Source organism: Anomaloglossus baeobatrachus, chromosome 9 (assembly GCF_048569485.1).
Source record: "Anomaloglossus baeobatrachus isolate aAnoBae1 chromosome 9, aAnoBae1.hap1, whole genome shotgun sequence".
Taxonomy (NCBI): Eukaryota; Metazoa; Chordata; class Amphibia; order Anura; family Aromobatidae; genus Anomaloglossus; species Anomaloglossus baeobatrachus.
In genome coordinates, this window is record NC_134361.1 from 41,421,696 (window position 1) to 41,445,063 (window position 23,368).

At 47.5% G+C, this 23,368-nt stretch overlaps 1 long non-coding RNA gene across 1 annotated transcript in view; it reads left to right on the forward strand.

Moving 5' to 3' along the window:
• The window catches only part of LOC142251119 (uncharacterized), a 120,274-nt gene that overhangs the window by 27,671 nt on the left and 69,235 nt on the right, over positions 1 to 23,368 (forward strand). The window contains exons 3-4 of the long non-coding RNA XR_012725289.1: positions 8,732 to 8,823; positions 9,500 to 10,126. This is a non-coding gene — a long non-coding RNA (uncharacterized LOC142251119). The remainder of the gene's footprint in view (positions 1 to 8,731; positions 8,824 to 9,499; positions 10,127 to 23,368) is intronic.

The following is a 23,368-nucleotide window of genomic DNA, read 5'->3' on the forward strand; positions in this document are numbered from 1 at the left end:
GCTGTTGTAGGTTGTAGGCTTGTTGGAAGAGGTGGGTCTTGAGGTTCCTCTTGAAGCTTTCCACGGTAGGGGAGAGTCTGATGTGCTGAGGTAGAGTGTTCCAGAGTATGGGGGATGCACGGGAGAAATCTTGTACGTGATTGTGGGAAGAGGAGATAAGGGAGGAGCAGAGAAGGATATCTTGTGAGGATCTGAGGTTGCGTGCAGGTAGATACCGGGAGACTAGGTCACAGATGTAGGGAGGAGACAGGTTGTGTCATAATATATCTCTATACGGGAACTGGAGCGACATTTTTCTGACACATTGCACCAAATCCTCTGCTTCCCTTCATGCAACCACCAAGGAATAAACCCTAACCTCCGGCATTACTGCTAGGTAGAGGTTAGGAGCTTAATTAAAGCATTATTTTATTGTTAACCCACTTCTACTCCATGCAGGTGCGGTAAGCGGGCTCAGGAGCTGAGCCTGCTCCATAACAGTCAGCTGTCAACTGTGCTATACAGCCAGCATCTAACCCAATTCTACTCCATGCAGGTGCGGTAAGTGGGCTCAGGAGCTGAGGCCGCTCCATAACAGTCAGCTGTCAACTGTGCTATACAGGCAGCATCTAACCCAATTCTACTCCATGCAGGTGCGGTAAGTGGGCTCAGGAGCTGAGGCCGCTCCATAACAGTCAGCTGTCAACTGTGCTATACAGGCAGCATCTAACCCAATTCTACTCCATGCAGGTGCGGTAAGCGGGCTCAGGAGCTGAGGCCGCTCCATAATAGTCAGCTGTCAACTGTGCTATACAGCCAGCATCTAACCCAATTCTACTCCATGCAGGTGCGGTAAGCGGGCTCAGGAGCTGAGGCCGCTCCATAATAGTCAGCTGTCAACTGTGTTATACAGCCAGCATCTAACCCAATTCTACTCTATGCAGGTATAGTAAGCGGGCTCAGGAGCTGAGCCTGCTCCATAACAGTCAGGTGTCAACTGTGTTATACAGCCAGTATCTAACCCAATCCTACTCCATACAGGTGCGGTAAGCGGGCTCAGAAGCTGAACCTGTTCCATAACAGTCAGGTGTCACCTGTGTTATACAGCCAGCATCTAACCCACTTCTACTCCATGCAGATGTGGTAAGCGGGCTCAGGAGCTGAGCCTGCTCCATAACAGTCAGGTGTCACCTGTGTTATACAGCCAGCATCTAACCCACTTCTACTCCATGCAGGTGCAGTAAGCGGGCTCAGGAGCTAAGCCTGCTCCATAATAGTCAGGTGTCAACTGTGTTATACAGCCAGCATCTAACCCAACTCTATTCCATGCAGGTGTAGTTTGCGGGCTCAGGAGCTGAGGCCGCTCCATAACAGTCTGGTATCAGCTGTGTTGTACAGCCAGCATCTGACTAACAGCAGCGACCAGAGCTCACACCAAACACTGTTGTTTACCCAGCTAAATGTAATTTCTGACAGTGACATTTAAAGGGGTATTCTCATCTCCAAGATCCTATCCCAATATGTAGTAGGTGTAATAACAAAAATATTAGCAAATACCTACAATTAGAAGTGTAGTATAGTTCTCCAGATATAGCTATGGTACTACAGCTCCATAGTTAAGACAACTTATATAGTGACAGTCAGTTGCTAGTGGTAGTAACCATGGATACCTAAGCTGCAATGTCCTGCACATGAGGTAAGAGACATAGTTATATCAGGAGAACTATACTACATTTGTAATTGGAGATATTTGTTAATATTATTACCATTACACCTACTGTATTACATATCGGGATAGGATGTAGGAAATGGGAATAATCCTTTAAAGGGAATGTGTCATCAGCAAATATAATAATAATAAATAATAAATCTTTATTTTTTTATATAGCGCTAACATATTCCGCAGAAAATATACTATTGTTTCAATGAGCTTTTCAAGTGTGTTACATGTAGGGGGGGATAATTTGTGACTTTTTTATCACCATCTTTATTATAAAAGAAAATCAGATATCTTTTCTTTCTGAGTTTTTAACAGGCTCATTATCATCAGAGGCAGAATTACAATGACTGATAACACTTCAATAGGCAGCTGAAAATACAGGATGCAATAATCACTACAGGCGGTGTCAGCCCTGACTCAGCTCTCCTTGCCTTCACATTGACGTTTGACTCATACTTCCTGTTCTTTCAGAGTTTTCAGCAGGCTCATTATCATTAGAGGCAGGATTATAATGACTGATAACACTTCAATACGCAGCTGAAAATACAGGATGCAATAATCACTACAGGTGGTGTCAGCCCAGACTCAGCTTTCTTTGGCTTCGCTTTGACATTTGACTCATACTTCCTTTTCTTTTAGAGTTTTCAGCAGGCTCGTTATCATCAGAGGCAGGATTACAATGACATTATATTTCAATATGCAGCTGAAAATACAGGATGCAATAATCACAACAGGCTGTGTCAGCCCTGACACAGCTCCCCTTGCCTTCGCAAAGCCCTTTGCACATGTGCATTACAGGCCATAGGATCAGAGTCTGTTCATTGTACACGTGAAGTTCCTAAAACAAGGGGAAGTTAGAATTTTTAAAAGTCTCAATTCACTATTATTATTATTATTTATTATTATAGCGCCATTTATTCCATGGCACTTTACAAGTGACAAGGGTAGACATAAAAACAAGTACAACAATCATTAACAGTACAAAACAGACTGGTATAGGAGGATATATGACCTTGCACACGCTTATTAAATGCCGCAATACTATAGATAGGGTCATACGGCAATACTGAAGCACTGCAGTATATAGTACAAGCAATCATAGGTTAAGCCAGCCCCCTTCTCTGAAACAGACATGAAGAAAAAAGGGGGCTGGCTTGGCTAATAAATGAAGCCTGAAGAATACAGCCTGGAAATGGAACATCAGTGCAGATATCATCATTAAAGTATATGAGTAAGTTCAAATAATATCTTTTTGCAAAAGATTAGAATCACTTCCATGTTCCCTACTTTTTTGCTAACTATAGCATTGAGGTCCAGATGTGAAGTACTGATAGAGTCAGTATATTTTAGGGTTTATTTGTAAACAAGTGGATACATAGTTCTGCACTGAAACAGTTAGAGCCTTTTTAATAAGATTTTTTGCAAAGTTTTTTTTTCAATGATATTGGTTGCAAATTTGGACATACCCACCGCAATGTCACCTCTTATAACAGAGGCAATCAAGCCCTTTGATTGGGATGCTTCCCCTTCCAGGACACTCTTCTTCTTCATTTTACCCTTGGGGATTGAGGAAGTTGCTGGGTGGTAAAAATGTTTGTAAGGAAATTGTAATTTAACGTGTCCTGAAGGCACAAAACAAAAATACCTGAGACTGGAATCACATCAGAAAGTGTGGACAGGAAAACCGCAGCAAAAGGGAGCCATGCTCTGCAATGCCTCATATAGTCCCAGTGGCCGGATTCTGTATGACCTCAACAAAGCCCCAATGAGGCCGTTTTTAATTTTTATTAAACCCTTTAAATGGTTAAGTGGGTGTGGTCATCAACTCTTCTTGAGGACACACCTAGTTGGCTAATAAGGGTAGATTTAGGTACAGGGAAATTATATTTATTTAACAGCCTTCTGCTCTCGATCTTGAGCCATGGTGACTTGATGGATCTCGTGCAGCCTAGATAGGTCCACCAGGGTCTTCTCCACCATTACCTTGATAGTATCAAACTATAGGGTTGCTGGTTTTCCTTCACCTTGTTGTCACAAAAGACTATTAGGATAGCGGGAAACCGGGGCCCCTAAGCTGACCCTCAGACTAGCGTCTTTTGTGCTATTCTCGGAGATACCCTTAATGGTTGGGATGTCTGAGTCTACTTACTGGCCCTGCTGCTGATCAGCCCTGATCTTATACCCCGTCCCTCAGTGCGATGATTTTATCCACAGAAATAGACAAACAGGGAAAAACAAAACTCTGTCACACAGCATGCACACACAGAGGTATAAAACAATAGAAGATTAGGAGGAAAACAAGTGCAGGGTGGAAACAAGAATCCCTTCACTGGCTTCCCATCGCCCAACGACTCCAGTTCAAAACATTAACCATGACATACAAAGCCATGCACAACCTGTCTCCTCCCTACATCTGTAACCTAGTCTCCCGGTACCTACCTGTACGCAACCTTAGATCCTCACAAGATCTCCTTCTCTGCTCCTCTCTTATCTCCTCTTCCCACAGTCGTGTACAAGATTTCTCCCGCGCATCCCCCATACTCTGGAACGCTCTACCTCAGCACATCAGACTCTCCACTACCATGGAAAGCTTCAAGAGGAACCTCAAGACCCACCTCTTCCAACAAGCCTACAACCTACAACAGCCCTCAGTCCAGTAGACCACTGCGCAACCAGCTCTGTCCTCACCTATTGTACCATCACCCATTCCCTGTAGACTGTGAGCCCTCGCGGGCAGGGTCCTCTCTCCTCCTATACCAGTCTGTCTTGTACTGTTAATGATTGTTGTACGTATACCCTATTTCACTTGGAAAGCGCCATGGAATAAATGGCGCTATAATAATTAATAATAATAATAAAAAAACAAGAAGATGGGTAACTCTGCAACAACACCAAGCACAAAGTAACTCTTTCTCCAGCAAGTCTGGGACACCACAACTCACAAACCAACACAGCATAAACTATAGTTGGTGTAGGTAGAAGATTTCCTCCAGCCCAAAAAATGAGAAGAACAGATGTGATTGGCTTTCTTACAACATGTGATCAAAGAAGCCTATCAAGCAGGTTAGCAGAGGTTAACTCTTGCTAGCCTTTCTATGAATGAGCAGACATAAGGTTGATTTGATCAGACACACCAGAGAAACCATCAGACAGAGTGTCAGACTCTACAATGTGAACAGAGCCTGACGCTGCCAAGACAGTCGGCGAGTTTTGTGCAAAACTCCATGTGACACTTGTTCCTTCTATTCTTTTGACCATTATGTCCTTCTCCAGTGATTGATCTCTTTGTATGATGTGTCCAGTTGTAGCTTGGTTTTTGTTGCTTCAAGTGACATGTCTGGCTTGATTTGTTCCAAAATTGATTTGTATGTTCTTTGTCATTCACGGTATGGATAACATTCTTCTCCAGCACCATATTTCAAAGACGTAGATTCTTCAGCTGTCTTGTTTCTTCATTGTCCAGGTTTCACGTAAATATATTACTACAGAAAAGACCAGACTATGTTCGAGCTGAGACCAGACTATGTACGAGCTGAGACCAGACTATGTACGGGCTGAGACCAGACTATATACGAGCTGAGACCAGACTATGTACGGGCTGAGACCAGACTATGTACGGGCTGAGACCAGACTATGTACGGGCTGAGACCAGACTATGTACGGGCTGAGACCAGACTATGTACGAGCTGAGACCAGATTATGTACGGGCTGAGACCAGACTATGTACGGGCTGAGACCAGACTATATACGAGCTGAGACCAGACTATGTACGAGCTGAGACCAGACTATGTACGAGCTGAGACCAGACTATGTACGGGCTGAGACCAGACTATGTACGGGCTGAAACCAGACTATGTACGAGCTGAGACCAGACTATGTACGGGCTGAGACCAGACTATGTATGAGCTGAGACCAGACTATGTACGAGCTGAGACCAGACTATGTACGGGCTGAGACCAGAGAATGTACGGGCTGAGACCAGAGAATGTACGGGCTGAGACCAGAGAATGTACGGGCTGAGACCAGAGAATGTACGGGCTGAGACCAGACTATGTATGGGCTGAGACCAGACTATGTACGGGCTGAGACCAGACTATGTACGAGCTGAGACCAGACTATTTACGGGCTGAGACCAGTCTATGTACGAGCTGAGACCAGTCTATGTACGAGCTGAGACCAGTCTATGTACGAGCTGAGACCAGTCTATGTACGAGCTGAGACCAGACTATGTACGAGCTGAGACCAGACTATGTACGAGCTGAGACCAGACTATGTACGAGCTGAGACCAGACTATGTACGAGCTGTCTTCACCAGTGAAATGTTCCTCGATATGCAGACCTTGCCAGTGACTTCATTGTTGATTTGCCCATAGCTATTCTCCTATTGACTTCCGGTGTCGTTACTGCTGATGTATAAAAACATTCCAAACGAATATAAAAAAACAGATGACAAATCTTAATTTTTTTTCTGGTTGAAAATCAGATGACTTTTTCTGCATTTGTGAACCTGGCCTATCAGATGGACATAACTCTTTAACTCAAGATCAATAAATGAATAATAACCCTCATTCTTCAGGGTGATAATGGGCACTGAGTACTTTTTTACGACTCTACACGGCAGCTGGTGTTCCAGGACCTTGGCCTCGTGCGTCGTGTGGATGCCAGCTCACCTTGCCCCGCAGTCTTGGACTTCTTTGTAAGCAGATTCTTCAGTAAAGTGAAATAGAAGAGACGCGAGTCATTGCAGATGACAGATCCTCACAAAAAACATTATCTCATCGGTAGCCCTGTGTGTTCTCCTGCGCCCCCGGGCCGATGAGTAATGGAGCTGGTACCAGAGATCCCCCCCATCAGTATTACTTTCCAGCCAGGTCACTCTCACCGGCTGAGACATCAGTTTATGTCAGCGTTGATGGAAACGAGACCCAACAGAATCCGTTTACCCCCAACGTGGCTCATCATCTGCCTGAGTTTATATTCAGCCCTTGACATATTATACACAGGATAGCACTCCCTCCGTTTAACCCTTTCACTCATAAGCCTCCCGCGCACAATGTTTATTGGCAACGTCAGACGGATAGTAAACAAGATTTATACTCTGACGTACGCAGAAGTTTCCATGGGCCAATTCCAAAAAACGTGGTGAGAAAGGTGCATAGACGGGCACAAAAAACGATGATCATCAAATATTAGAAAGATCAGAGACTTACTGTATATAAAAGTATATAAAACAATATATTTTTTGTTTTTAGGCTACGATGGCAACTTTGGTGGTAACTCACTTCAGGTGGTCCAAGATGGAACAGAAGTGATTGTAGCCATGTTGCGATCTTCCGGTTGCCACCATCGTGACACACAAGTAATAATAAATCCTGCAGATTTGTACATCTTGCAACTTGTGGTTTGCAACACAATCACCTTCACTTCCGTTATTTTGCAATGTAGTGTCGTTAGTATAGTATAGATGTGTAACCGCGGGACTTGCATTGATGCCAAAGTTGCACCGAGTTAATTAAAGGGGTTGTCCAAGACAATTTTATTTTTTAACTACAGTGGAACCTTGGTTAACGAGAACAATCCGTTCTGGGACTGTGCTTGTAAACCAAGTTACTCGTCTAGCAAAGCAAGATTTTCCATAGGAAATCATTGGAATGCAGACAATTCGTTCCACAACTTGTGCAATGTCCCATCCTGGTCCCCCATTGTGCCATTCCACACATGCACAAACACACATATTATGCTCACCTTACCTTCCGTTCCATCGCCGGCCTCCTGGTTCTTGCAGTTCGCCGGTACAGGATGTGTATCGGGTAACCATCGCAACTGATGCCGGAGCTTCGGCTGCCAGAGCGCTGACGTCAAAGGCAGGAGCCGCTTGCCTCTGATTGGTCAGCACGCTGCCTTTGAGTAGAGACTGACAGTGGAAGTTCCTCCCTCGTTGCGATGGTTACCGGTACACAGCCTGTAGCGGCGATCTACAAGAACTGGGAGGCCGGCGATGGAACGGAAGGTAAGGTGAGCATAATATGTGTGTGTTTGTGTGGGTTTGTGCGGACTGCAAGAGCGGGTTAGAGCGCGGTTAAAGTACGGACCCAGAAGTGTGTGCGGTGAGTATTTTGCTCGTACGGCAAAGCTTGCTCGTAAACTGAGTTACAAATTTACAGCAAGCTTTGCTCGTTAAGCGAAATACTAACTGGATTACTCATTAACCGAGGTTCCACTGTATATGCTTTAGCACCAACAGGCAGGTAGTTAGACTCAGAGCCGTCACGGACCACCCCTATTGCCGATTTTGCTGCTCACGTCAACAAAGTAGCTCCCTCTCCCGGGCTCTTCTGTTGGTGGTGCTGATTGACAGTCGTCTCCTGGCAGATAGGCAGCTGGGAACTGGTTGTCATCCAGGGGCAGACATATTGGTGCAACCTGTAGAGCCGCACAGGGGTTCAAGAGGTAAAGAGGCCCCTTACTACCTCCAACGCAGGTACAATTGTGCATTTTGATGGGTTATTGGACCAAAGAAGGCACATATATTGTTCTTGCACAAGAGCCCTTTTCTGTCTATGTCCTCCAGTGTGCCAATCAGCATGACATTGGCAGTCACACGCCATCTAGAGGGTGGAAGAGAAGCAGCTGCTCTGTCGACGTGATGTCGGTAGAAGCCATAGAATCTGTGATCTCTCTGTGCCGGCAGAGATCTTGGCTCGGCAGAACAGAAAAGTAGTTAGTAACTACCTGCTTGTTAGTTCTTAGGCCCATAGTTAAAAGATAAAATTGTACCGGACAATCCCTTTAAGTCATGCCCTATCAAAAGGATAGGGAATAAATTATTGATTGCTAGAGGTCTGACCACTGGGAATTCCACGGATCCCAAACACGGGACACTGAAGAGCCCCACCTGATTAGAGCAGAGGTCAAGCATGCAACTTCAGCTCCATTCATTCTTAATGGTAGTTGTGGTGATAGCCAGTTCTCTCTTTATCTGTAGCTTCTGGTGTTTCAAAAATTTCCATAATTTTTTACATTTCTATTCAGGGTTATCAAACTTTCTAGGCCTGAACACCAGCAGCACCAAAATCCCCAACGTTTCCATATTGGGAAAATACTCAGACTATCCGGAGCCATCGGTAAGCACGTAACTTATGCAGTTTGGAAGTGAGAGGCTTCTGGTAAAATCTGCGGGCCTCTCTGGTGTATTTGTAGCTTCTGGTGTTTCAAAAATTTCTAGAGTTGTCAAACTTTCTAGGCCTGAACACTGGCAGCACCAGTATACCTAATGTCCATATTGGAAAATACACTCACTATCCCAGATGGAGCCACCGGTAAGCCCATAACTGACACAGTTTGGAAGTGAGAGGCTTCTGGTAAAATCTGGAGGTTTCTGTGGAATATTTGTATTTGTAGCTGTTTCTGTCCAGGCTTATCAAGCTTTCTAGGTTTGAACACCGGCAGCACCAGTATCCCTAATGTTCCTATTGGAAAATACTCTGATTCTCCTACATGGGGCCACCAGTAACCACGTAACTGAAGCACTTTGGAAGTGAGAGGCTTCTGTTAAAATAAGGGGGCTTCTGTGGAATATTTGTACCATCTGACAACAGCAGCCATTATAGTGATGATCAGGGGTGTAACCCTTTGGTGATTCTTCGTACGTTGCTATGCTCATTTTAATGTGATCCCACTGTTGTATGATTGCCTCTACTTGTATTGTACTCCTGCTCTACCCCTATAATACAGAACCGCTGGCAGGTATTGTGCATGTTGTACACCAATATGTACTAAAAGGCCTCCTTCTGTCTGCAGGCAGCAGGAGGAGGAGTCTGGCATTAACGCCGGCCCATGCAGAGCTCAAAGCTGATGATGGAGCAGGGTAATGGCACAAAACTTTCTATCATGGCATTATGGAAGAATGGAAGGACGAAGGAGGAGGATGGAGGAAATGAGGGCAGAACATCTGTACTTCAAATACGTACAGTCTGATATCAGCACAGGTAAATAAACTGGAAAAACCTGGGCTTTGGAAGCCACTTACATGCAATTCCTTTTACAGGAATGAAGAAAAATTCCCTAATAAAGTGATTTGAAAAATTGGCATGGACTGAAAGACTTTGAGAGCCATTTCTTGATCAGTGGGCTATAAGTGTGGCGGCCCAAGGTCAAATTTATCAAAGGACAGAGGTTACCTACTCAAAGCCCTAATCTCCCAAGGGGAAACTAACCAGAGAACTGTGACCGGCGACGGTTTGACACTCGGTGACCCCACCAATCAGGTGCTGCCATGTTTCGTGGTGGCTGCAGGTACACGGTGAACAGAGCTGTGATGTTCTAGGTCTATGTGAATATCACTCCACCAGGAGACTTCCTAACAGCGGATCAGTGACGATCTCGGGTGTCAGACCCCAAAATCTGAATTTAATGACCTATCCTAAGGTAAGTGTGTCGCCCAGGGTTATGGGGTACTTGGTCTCGGGCGGTGTATAACTGGGGAATGTCACTTTGGTGGCCGTTGCCCAATTCCGTGTCCTGGGTCTTTTTTGAAAAGGGGATTATTTACAGGGGATTAGAATAATGTTCACATGTGACGCCACTTGCGGTGTTGCGGTTATGTAGATGGAACCGCCGCTGCACAATGTCCACTACTGGCTGGTGTTAATAGCAGCCTGGATGTTAGACCCTCCGCAAGCAGGCCCGGGCCCCAGAGGGTAGGTGATGTGATTGGTGTCGGAAGAAGGTAGTCCACACAAGGGGTTCAGTGCAACTGGTTCTTTACTCACTTTCTGGTGGTAACTGGTCACCCGAGGCCACCTGGTTTTACCTTCCGGTTCCGAGTCCCAGTGCCAGTTTAGTAATATAATGCCTTCTTCCCCTGCACCTGTCTCTGGTTGATGGGTCCCCGTGGCGAAGCTGGGGGTCTCTGTCTGGTGGTCTTCCACTGCTGTCCGTATGACAGTAGCATGAACCCTGTGGGGATGGAGTCTCTGGTCCTGTCCCCGGTTCTCCCTTTGCTACTGAGTCCCGGACTTCAACGTCAGCGAGGTCCTTGATGGTCCCCTCGGTGTGCAAGTGTTATCAGGCCTGCCTGGAGCTTTTGACTGACCTAGGGTCCTGTACCCCGTTGGTGTGTAGTTCCGGGAGTACTCCACCGGCAACTACCCTCCTGGGCACCAGGTTACTGTTCACTCCTAGTCAGTGCGTTTGCTCACATCCACTTCCCCTGTCCCTTCTAGACTGACTACTGTCTTCCTTACTGACCACTGTTTGTCCCTCCCACCTGGTCAACTAGTCGACTGGATTGGCTTCACCTCTAGGCGGCCATCCATTGGTCAAACCCTAGCCTTGTACCATTCTATGGGGGATTGTTGGGGAAAACTGGGATTTTCTGGAGTGTTTGAGTGTTACCGGCACTGGTCTTCTGGGTCCCTAGGGGGTAGGCCCTGCATCCTGGTGAGGGATGCAGTACCTTGTAGCTTCCTGATGGCTTCAGGGGCGCTACATAAGCCATCAACATCAAAGTCCTGGACAACCCCCTTAAATATGAATTATAACAGTATGTTCCTGTGCCGCTATATGTATAATGGCTTTTATTACCGCCATCGCAGCTTATGACGCTCAGTCTGCAAAGTGTGATTGATTCTCTCAGACCCAACTATGAACCAGAATCCCTTTTATTCCAGCTGGCTGCCATCTTTATCTGATGTTTAATTGCTAGCACTATGCCTGAATTAGCCCCATTAGTTTGTGATTTTATCTCATTAATCCCGCGGTGTTACCGTCTATATAGGCCAGGCCGCGGCTTACATCACAAGCAGATCATTGTCAGATAAGTGGCACAATCACGTTGCATAAAGTTCCTTCGCCTGAGGCCGGGCGTACAGCGTCTGTCCTCACAGACATATCCAGGATCTGGTAAATTGCCTCCTAAACCTACATGGAGAGAAAATGAATAAAGACGACTTAAAGGATGAAGCAAGACCTGCCCGGACACGACAGGCGGGAATGGAGAATTAACAATGCTCCCTGAGTACTGGATATTTCCGCAGGATCAGACAACAGCAGGCTTCTGTATGTAATACTGCACTGATTATCCGGGTCAGGGCAGTAGCCGACAGTACGTACGACGGCTCCCTATAACGGGGCCATGTAGCCCCCAGGTAGTGCCGTGCTGGCCCTATCGAGCGCCATACAGCAATGCCACACATCTGATGGAAGAAGCCATAATGATTTGTCTGTCAGATCCATAGTGAATACAACAGGGAAAATGTCCACATGTCTGCATCTCCCATATAGTATAACCCCCCTAGTGTATCCATCACACAGCATGATGCCCCCTACTATATAATGCCCCCACACTGCTCCTTCATAGACTGTATGATGCAATATATAATAATACAGTGTAATATGATGCCTCACACTGCCCCTAATAGCATGAGGCATCCCACACAATACAAGGTTACAGGTATATCATCAGTGTACCTTCATACAGTATGATGCCCCAACAGTGCCCCCCCTATACAGTATGTGCCCCCCCCCCCCTATACAGTATGATGTCCTCACAGTTCCACCACACACATTTTGATTCCTCCACAGTTCCCCACACACAGTAATACCCCACAGAACTCTTTACACCATGCTGACTCCCACACAGGATGATTCCTGCACCATGACTCTGTGGCGCCCCTGACCTGGTCAGGCACCACTGAGTACTGCACCCATGCTGGGGACAGTACAATACAGGTAATCCAGAAGGCTGACCGAGGTGTGACTACACAGGCGCATAGTGATCAGGTCTCACACATGTACCTTTGAGAGGACCCCTGGGGATCCCAGGAGGGGGAAAAGCCTTGACCTCCACTGGAATAGTGGAGGGGGCCAAAAGCCTCCATCTCCACTCAAGGGGTGTGGTAAGAGAATCTGGTTGCTAGGTGGCGTAGGCAAGAACAGGAGAGGAGGAGCAGTGAGCCAGTTCAGTGCAGAGTCCAGGGAGCTCGAGAGAGGAGCAGATCCCGTGGGCTGCTGTAGTCTGACAGCGTCCGCGCAGTGGCTACCGACGGGGGAGAACGGTCAACTAGGAGTGCTACCCGAAACCCATCTCAGCTAGAGAGAGAGCACGGAGTGGGAAGTAAGGAGACTGCTAGGGAGTACCAGGCCCAAACGGGCGGCAGATCCCGAAGCGGAGATAGATCCAGCTTTCTTTTGCTAAACCTGCCGGTGTGGGGCTCTCAAAGCCCACGCCACAACACCACAAAAGCCGCAGCCACGTAGCCACAGTTAGGGCCCATAGGTCACAGGAGGCAAGTAGCTGGAGTGGCCTGGTCCAGGCGACAAGCAAACGGCAAACGAAGGGGAGAGAGGCTGCAGCATCTTCCCTGGGTGACCCCCATAGGGACTAAAAGTCGGGGTCACCCCAAACCAAAAAGGGCTAAGGAAGGCGAGTTGGTAGTCACCATCAGAAGTCAGCCTGAAGGATACCTGGTTCCAGTCTGGTTAATCCCAGCTACGCCCGGGTTACTCACCCTATCAACTGTGAGTAAAAACCCTGAAAGACACTCTGCCTGTGTTGAGTCATTCTGCGCCTTGTAGTTCTACACATCTACACAGGGCCCTGGGGCTTGCCTCACTCTCAGGAGGCTACTACAACTGGCTGCACCCACCATCAGCCCCAGGCATCCCTTAACCTGCAGTGGCGGTCCCCACTGACCGCAAATCTGAGAGTGGCGTCACGACAAACTACAAAGAAGGTTTCCTACCTGTGACCAGACAGATCCATCTACGTGGAGTCCCTGAAGGTAATGCACCGACACTGCGTCAGCGTACCCGGGGCCCGACATCTGGCGTCACGAACAGGATAAGGACTAGACCTGTTCAGACAGGTGACCATGTGCCTGGGCGGTCCGCTTGAAAAATTGGAAGCGCCGCCATATTGCCACCATGAAAAGCGCGCTGAAAAACAACAACAGCCCGCGCTGGGAGAAGTTACCGCCCACGAAGAGGTGTGGCTACCCAGAGATCCCCTGCAGAGTTCTGACCTCGCTTGTGAAGAGAGCGGAAGCGTCCAGAGACGGCGGAGCAGGAGAGAAGCCAGCAGCTTGCTGTTAGAGAAAATGGCGTCTGAGTGCAGAGACCCAGAGCCAGGCTCCGCTGCCTGGTGGTGTCGGGAGCTCGCCGAGTTCTGCGATCAACTGGAAGCCAGGGTCGGAAGGCTGATCAGAGAGGGACGCGAGGAGTTTCTATGGATGACCGCGGCGGTTCGGGCCTACGAGGAGAGAGCCGCGCACCGAGTGCCAGACCGGGCGGTGACGACTCAGACCCCGATGCTGCTACCGATGGGTGAGTCCAGTGTGGCCCCTGCCGGCCCGGATGCCCCGACCCCTGCTGCCACGCCCGCGGTCCCTGAAGAGGCGCCCGGTGTGGCGACGCTGAGCCAGGCCGCAGCCACGCCAGGTGCGGCCCGCCAAGCCCAGCCCGCCGCAGCGATGCCCTGCTCGGCCCGCAAAGAACCGGCTGCCACCGCGACCCTCATCCGCGCCGCAGGCGTAACGCTGACCCAGGCCGCCGCCCTGCTAGGCCCGGCCCGCCAAGACCCCACCGCCGCAGCAACGCTCGTCCGCGCCGCAAGTGAGGTACTGAACCAGGCCGCAGCCCCGCCAGGTGCGGCCCGCCAAGCCCAGACTGCTGCAGCGACGTCCAGCCCAGCCTGCACAGAGCCCCCTGCAACAGCGACGCTGATCCAGGCCGCCGCCATGCCAGGCGCGGCCCGCCAAGACCAGGCCGCCGCCATGCCGGGCGCGGCCCGCCAAGGAAAGATTGCATCACCATTTTCCCCGGCCTGCAAGGCCAGAGCAGACACCGCTCCCCAGTCCAAAGAGGTCCCTGCTAGGAAGCCCACGCTGGGGGAGGACCCCGCGTACTGGCAGCTGAAGGCTGACATGGAGGCCAAGTTCCCACAGGAAATGGTGGATCAGTACATGCTCCCTCCGCACACCCCCAAGAGGATTCCAGCAACCCCTGCAGCAACCACGCCAAAGAGTCCCCTGCCTGGGCCTGCTGAAGAAAGCCCATCCCCAGCACTGCCACCGAAGGAGTGCTCAGAAGAACTAAGGGGGAGAGGAGGCCAGGAAGCTGAGGAGCTGACTCAGGAGCCATCAGCAGTGGATCCATGCCCAGAGCCGGAGATGTTGCCCTATTCCCGTTGGGATGAAGAAGACCTGACACCGTCTGCTGACGAAGATCTGACCAGAAACCTCACCTGGGGGCCTGCAGGCATTGAAGTAACAGCCCAGCAGAATCAAGCCCGCAAGACACGGCGCCGTAGCAGAACCCAGTTGTCACCTGCCCCGCCATCCCCAGAGCAGAGAGAAGTCACGGCCAGAGACCTACAGGAGAAACGGTTCCTGAGAAGAGCCAAAGCACAGGTCAGAGGACCCCTTTGTAGAGGAATTGTGGAAGATTTTAGCCTGAAGTCAGGATACGGGTTCATCGTTGCACCTGGTATAAAGGAAGGTATTTTCGTCAATAGGAGAGATGTGAGAGCTCATTTGCCCAGAGGACATCCTGGAAGAAACTTAAAGATGGGAGACTCCGTACAATTTACCATGCATCAAGGAGAGAGAGGCTGGTATGCGCTAGACGTAACACCATGTCCTAAAGAAAAAGCAACAGACACAGAAGAAGAAAGGAAAGACAGAGATAGAGAAAGAACAGAGAAAGAACCTACTGATGAGACCACCACGGATGAGGAAAAAGGTCAAGAAAGCAACAGGTGCCGCAGCCCTACAGGCCCAAGCCCTGGTGAGGAGGAATCCACATAAAGCAAGAAAAGTAAAGTACAGCAGTTGAAAAGTTAAAGTTTTGACCAGTTTGAAGTTTGCAACATTTTCAAGTTTAAGCATGTGCCCACATAAACTATTGTGAGAAATAAACCTTAAGGCTATGAACTGGCTATAGCCACAAACTCTCGCAGTGTAAATAGTTACACCAGAGGCACCACCACCAGAGCCAGCCTGTTTAGGGGCTTGGCTCGTCTGCAACCAGGGAGCACGTCCGTATATAGGGCCTTGGCTCACCTGCAACCAGAGAGCATGCCTGTTTATGGGGCCTGGCTCTCCACCACAAAGGGGGTACCTGGTCAGCACCAACTGTGGAGGCCGCCTCTACATCCTGCCAGAAGAGGCTGAAGGCGCGGATCCACCAGGCCAGGTATACCCTGAAACCACCAGCCCATGAAAACCGCCTTTACATCCTGCCAGAAGTGGCTGAAGGCGCGGCCAACGTGAGAGGGTTTTGGGTGGGTTAACGGACTTGTGGGTGGAGGGTGGTGATGTATGGTACCTGGTGGTTTTAAAAATGTTTTACCATGTTTTAATGTTTTATGCATTTTAAAATGTTGTCTTGCAGCCCGAGGACGTGCTGGTGATAACTAAGGGGGAATGTGGCGCACCTGACCTGGTCAGGCACCACTGAGTACTGCACCCATGCTGGGGACAGTACAATACAGGTAATCCAGAAGGCTGACCGAGGTGTGACTACACAGGCGCATAGTGATCAGGTCTCACACATGTACCTTTGAGAGGACCCCTGGGGATCCCAGGAGGGGGAAAAGCCTTGACCTCCACTGGAATAGTGGAGGGGGCCAAAAGCCTCCATCTCCACTCAAGGGGTGTGGTAAGAGAATCTGGTTGCTAGGTGGCGTAGGCAAGAACAGGAGAGGAGGAGCAGTGAGCCAGTTCAGTGCAGAGTCCAGGGAGCTCGAGAGAGGAGCAGATCCCGTGGGCTGCTGTAGTCTGACAGCGTCCGCGCAGTGGCTACCGACGGGGGAGAACGGTCAACTAGGAGTGCTACCCGAAACCCATCTCAGCTAGAGAGAGAGCACGGAGTGGGAAGTAAGGAGACTGCTAGGGAGTACCAGGCCCAAACGGGCGGCAGATCCCGAAGCGGAGATAGATCCAGCTTTCTTTTGCTAAACCTGCTGGTGTGGGGCTCTCAAAGCCCACGCCACAACACCACAAAAGCCGCAGCCACGTAGCCACAGTTAGGGCCCATAGGTCACAGGAGGCAAGTAGCTGGAGTGGCCTGGTCCAGGCGACAAGCAAACGGCAAACGAAGGGGAGAGAGGCTGCAGCATCTTCCCTGGGTGACCCCCATAGGGACTAAAAGTCGGGGTCACCCCAAACCAAAAAGGGCTAAGGAAGGCGAGTTGGTAGTCACCATCAGAAGTCAGCCTGAAGGATACCTGGTTCCAGTCTGGTTAATCCCAGCTACGCCCGGGTTACTCACCCTATCAACTGTGAGTAAAAACCCTGAAAGACACTCTGCCTGTGTTGAGTCATTCTGCGCCTTGTAGTTCTACACATCTACACAGGGCCCTGGGGCTTGCCTCACTCTCAGGAGGCTACTACAACTGGCTGCACCCACCATCAGCCCCAGGCATCCCTTAACCTGCAGTGGCGGTCCCCACTGACCGCAAATCTGAGAGTGGCGTCACGACAAACTACAAAGAAGGTTTCCTACCTGTGACCAGACAGATCCATCTACGTGGAGTCCCTGAAGGTAATGCACCGACACTGCATCAGCGTACCCGGGGCCCCACAACTCCTCTACACAGTATGATGCCCCACAGTGTACCATTCTCATAGTATAATCCATGACAGTACACCCCACACAGTATGATGCCCACAGTGACCCCCTCCTCATAGTATGATCCATGACAATACACCCCAGACAGTATGATGCCCACAGTGACCCCCACACACAGTATGGTTCACCACAGTGGCCCTCACACAGTATGATGCTCTCATAGAGATCATACACAGACTATAAAATGACCTCATAGTCCGTCCCCCCACACAGTAGGATGTCCTCACAGTTCCCCGCGCATAGTATGATGCCCCGCAGTGAAACTTCTACACAGTATGGGTCACCACAGCAGCCCCCACACGCTATAATCATAGTATCATAGTTTTTAAGGTTGAAGGGAGACTCTAAGTCCATCTAGTTCAACCCGTAGCCTCACATGTTGATCCAGAGGAAGGCAAAAAAAAACCAATGTGGCAAACAAGTTCCAATGGGGAAAAAATGTCCTTCCTGACTCCACATCCGGCAATCAGACTAGTTCCCTGGATCAATACCCTGTCATAAAATCTAATATACATAACTGGTAATATTAAATTTTTCAAGAAAGGCATCCAGGCTCTGCTTAAATGTTTGCCAAAAATCTCAAAATTTTTATAATAAGTACAGTTTGGAATTGTTAGTGCTGAAGTGCACATTTAGTGTTAGCTTTTTGTTTTTTCTTCATTGAATTGGTCGGTGGTTGACCTCCACCTTGCTATGCACCCCAATTTGGGATGTATTCCATCTGTCTAGATTTTAGCGGTTGGTGACTGATTACAATATTTTTATTATTACATATTAGAACATTTATATATTACATTAGTTTAGTGGAACAAAGTAGAAACATTAGACAATTTCTTTGTAAACAGTTCAAACATTTGCGTTTTTTGTTTGAGGGGAGGTAAGCCGGGGAGGGAAGGTGGAAGGAGAGATCTTTATTGGGGAAACCGGGAAAAGAAAGGTGAAATGGCATTCGGAAAATGGTTAGAAGGAGAACTATCATGCATAATAATCATTTGCAAAGACTTCTGTACAACATATATATAGCTTAGTTTAGTTATATCTTCTTTGCAAATATTGAGAATCATTACTTTTAAGAAATATGTACAAGAAAGAGAAAAAAGAGGAAAAGGAAAGAAGAGAAAGAGGAAGGAAGGGAGAAAGAAAGGAGAAAATTGATTGGGATTTGTCAGAGGACTATTTGTGTTTTTAGCTTCAAAATTTCTACTATATAAGCTTATGGTTTGGATTGCTCGATGTAGGATAGCCAGGTACCCCATCTCTTTTGATAGGGTTGGAACAGGTTATTGTATATTGTGTGTTTATTTTCAAATTCGTGGTGCATGGATAACATCTTGATTACTTCAGAAATATTTGGAACAGTATCACTTTTCCATTTGGCCAATAAAAGTTGTTTGGTGATCAAAAAAATGTGAATCACAATCGGGATCTGCATTTGGTCTAGTTTTTCCATATCCATAGAAAGAAGCGCCATTTGGGGCGATAATTTGATGTTGGAATTTGTAACTCGATTAATTAGATTTGACACTTCCCTCCAGAGATGTCTTATCTTTGGGCAATTCCATAAGATGTGGACCAACATTCCTTTTTCGTTACAATTTCTCCAACAAAGTGGAGTATTTTTGGGGTCTATGTTATGTAGCTTAGATGGAGTGAAATACCAATTTGTTATGACCTTATAGAAGGACTCATGTAGAATAGCCGAAATGTTAGAGGAAAAAGTCGCTTTTAGGCTAAATTGCCAGTTTTCTTCTGTAAAATCCTTGTTTAAAGTTTTCCCCCATTTAGCCATGTAGTTTAAAAGAATAGGTTTAGTGTCATTATTTACAAGGTCATAGATATATTTGGTATTCCAGATTGTTTTCTTTTCCGTATTACAAAGGAGGTGGTTTATAATCTCTGGAAGGGGATGTTTAGCGGTTGGTGACTGTTCACATTAAGTCATCAGGCCTTGTCCACAGGCTATTTACTTCATGCAGCATTTGCTTGGACCTGTCCCGCCCACAGCCATGACTCAGTCATGGGTACGGGATTGAAATAGACCAGGTGAGTGCTGCTAAGAGCAGTTCTACTATTCATATGTGAGGCCGTATGGCACATTTTATAAAAAATATTTTAGTGTAGGACTGCCCCAAATGAGATTTGCCGCGACGTGGCGAGGTAGCTCAAGAAATTGCAATTTTTGCCAAAAATCTCAAAATTTTTATAATAAGTACAGTTTGGAATTGTTAGTGCTGAAGTGCACATTTAGTGCTGGCTTTTTGTTTTTTCTGCTTAAATGTTAGTAGTGAATCACTCATTACAACATCATACGGCAGAGAGTTCCACAGTCTCACTGCTCGTACAGTAAAGAATCCTCGTCTGTGATTATGATTAAACCTTCTTTCCTCAAGACGTAGCGGATGCCCCCGTGTTCCAGTCGCAGGCCTAGGTGTAAAGAGATCTTTGGAAAGGTCTCTGTACTGTCCCCTCATATATTTATACATTGTGATTAGATCCCCCCTAAGCCTTCGTTTTTCCAAACTAAATAACCCCAAGTTTAATTACCTGTCTTGGTATTGCAGCCCACCCATTCCTCTAATAATCTTGGTCGCTCTTCTCTGCACCCTCTCCAGTTCAGCTATGTCCTTCTTATATATCGGTGACCAGAATTGTACACAGTATTCTAAGTGCGGTCGCACTAGTGACTTGTACAGAGGTAGAAGTATATTTTTTTCATGAACACTTATACCTCTTTTAATACATCCCATTATTTTATTAGCCCTGGCAGCAGCTGCCTGACACTGTCCACTAAAGTGAAGTTTACCATCCACCCATACACCCAAGTCTTTTTCTGTGTCTGTTTTACCCAGTGTTCTACAATTAAGTACATAATCATAAATGTTATTTCCTCTACCCAAGTGCATGACCTTACATTTATCTATTAAACTTCAATTGCCACTTCTCAGCCCAATCCTCCAATTTACATAAATCTCCCTGTAATATAAAATTATCCTCCTCTGTATTGATTACCCTGCAGAGTTTAGTATCATCTGCAAATATTGAAATTCTACTCTGCATGCCCCCAACAAGGTCATTTATAAATATGTTGAAAAGAAGCGGGCCCAATACTGACCCCTGTGGTACCCCACTATGAACTGAGACCCAGTCCGAGTACGTACCATTAATAACCACCCTTTGTTTCCTATCACTGAGCCCGTTTTTAACCCAGTTACACATATTTTCCCCTATCCCCATTATTCTCATTTTATGTACCAACCTTTTGTGTGGCACCGTATCAAAAGCTTTTGAAAAGTCCATATACACAACATCCACTGCATTTCCCTGGTCCAGGCTTGAACTTACCTCTTCATAGAAGCTGATCAAATTAGTTTGACAGGATCGATCCCTCATAAACCCATGTTGATACTCTGTCATAAGGTTATTTTTCTTGACATACTCCAGTATAGCATCTCTCAAGAAACCCTCAAGGATTTTACCAACCGTAGAGGTTAAACTTACCGGCCTATAATTTCCCGGCTCAGTTTTTGTCCCCTTTTTGAATATTGGCACCACATTTGCTATGCGCCAGTCCTGCGGTACCGACCCTGTTATTAAGGAATCTGAGAAGATTAAAAATAATGGTCTATCTATCACAGAACTCAATTCCTGTAGTACTCTGGGGTGTATGCCATCCGGGCCCGGAGATTTGTCAACCTTAGTGATTTCGAGGCGGCGGCATACTTCCTGCTGGGTTAAGCAGGTAATATTCAAGGGTGAATTTATGGTATCACTGGTCATGTCATCTGCCATGGCATTTTCTTGTATAAAAACCGTAGAAAAAAAGTCATTCAGCAGGTTGGCTTTACCCTCATCCCCTTCCACCATTTCACCAAGACTATTTTTAAGGGGGCCAACACTATCGCTTTTCAGTTTTTTACTGTTTATGTAGTTAAAGAATATTTTAGGATTATTTTTACTTTCTCTCGCAATGAGTCTCTCTGTCTCAAAATTAGCTAACTTAATTTGCTTTTTACATATTTTATTTAATTTTCTATAATTATATAATGCCTCATCACTACCTACCCTCTTTAATTCTTTTAAGGCTTTCTGTTTTTCTTTTATTGCTTCCCTTACAGCAATAATGCTCTCACAGAGTTCATACACAGACTATAAAATGACCTCATAATCCCCCACACACAGTATGATGTCCTAACAGTTCCCCTCACATAGTATGATGCCCCACAGTGACCCCCTCCACACAGTATGCTTCACCACAGTGGCCCACACACAGCATGATGCCCATAGTGACCCCACAGACAGTATGATGCCCCACAATCTGCCATGTGTGAACATTTGTAACGTCTTGGAGGTGGATTCACTGGGCCGTGCACTGGACTCCTCCAGTGAGGCAACCCGGAGCTAACCCCTATACAGGGACTGTCCGATTACCCCACCAGAGGGCCTAGATGCACGGTAGCCGGAACACTAAGGGTACGGGATCAGAGTCCTTCGGGGATCTTGTACGGGAATGTCTCTGAATCCAACGAGCACCGGAGGCCGGACGGATGCCTGGAACCGGATTCAGGTGCCGGGTAGGAACCGCAGACGGGGTCCGGGTCCAGCAAGACGTGAAGGCTGGTGTTACCAGGTGAAGTCAGGGATCGGTGACAGGTACAGGCTGACGGTAGATGACGGGATCCTCAGCAGACGGTCACCAGGAGACTTCCTGGGGAATCAGCAGTCAGGACCAGGTTAAGGTGGCAGGACGGGTTCTGCAGAAGAGACAGAGTTAAACGGAGGCAAGGCACAAAGGGACCTGAACACCTAGCTATGGGAACACGTTGATCAGGCACCGCCCCCATGGAAAGTAAGTCCTAATATACCCTGTACCTGTAATTGACCATATCCTGTTTCCGGGACGCTGGCCCTTTAAGAAGAGGTGAGTGAACGCGCGCACTCCCTAATGCGCATGCGCAAGTGTTATGATCCGGAACCATGGAAGACCTCCATAAATCATTGGTAAAAGGTGACAAGAGCATTGGCAACTAATCTGGCCGCCATCCCCTTACTAACCATCAACACTAGAAGTAGCCGATCGGTGAACTAACATCCTGTGCACCGCGAACCCAACCGGAGAACTAGCTATCCTAAAGAAGGAAAGATGAATAACTCTCTGCTTCAGAAAATAGATTGCCAAAGAATAGCAAGCCCCCCACATTCAAAGACTGTGGTGATATAGGAAAACACAATACACAGATAGATGATAGGTTTAGCAAAAGGTGAGGCCCTACTGACTAAATAGGACAGGATAGGAAAGGGACTGATGGTGGCCAGAGAAAATCCCTGCAAAAATCCAAAAACCTGATAGTACAAAAAGCCCTCAGATCGCTAGATCTGAACTCCGTCCTATACCAGGCGCTCTTGTCATACCAATGAACAGAAAGCAGGAATCATTACAAATTGAAGAAGCAACAAACACATGGACTAATAGGAGCAATACTCCAAACATAGCTGCAGGGAGCTTCCCAGCTAAGCAACTGAGAGGGAAGATCCCTGCATGCAAATAAACTGACAATAACCACAGTAAATGACAAACTCAGATAAGAGCAAAAAGAACCAAACAACAAATAAAGAGCCAAGCACTTATCTGGGGTAGATGTGGTCTGGAGAAGGATGAAGCAGGCTGGTGAACAAAGAACAACTGACATCCGGCATAGCCTGCTAGCAGACCAGGGTTTAAATAGGCAGAGAGTTAGCAATGGAAACACCCATTGCTCAACACACCTGATCTCTGTCCAAACCATTCCTGGCCACAAGAGGGAGCCTCACAGCAGCAAAAGCATAACTGACATTCACAACACGCGAGGCTTGTGTGCCGGAGACCAGAGCAGGAAGCGGTGCAGAAGATTCAGGGGAACCAGACAGAGTGTCCTGGGTCGCAGGGGGACGCCGAGAGCGGCGGGCAGATGGCACGGAGGAGGGAGAGTGAGGGGGGCAGCCGCGGGCAGAAGGACCGGGAACCGGAGCGGTAAGTGACAGACGTCACCGGGACCCGGGTAG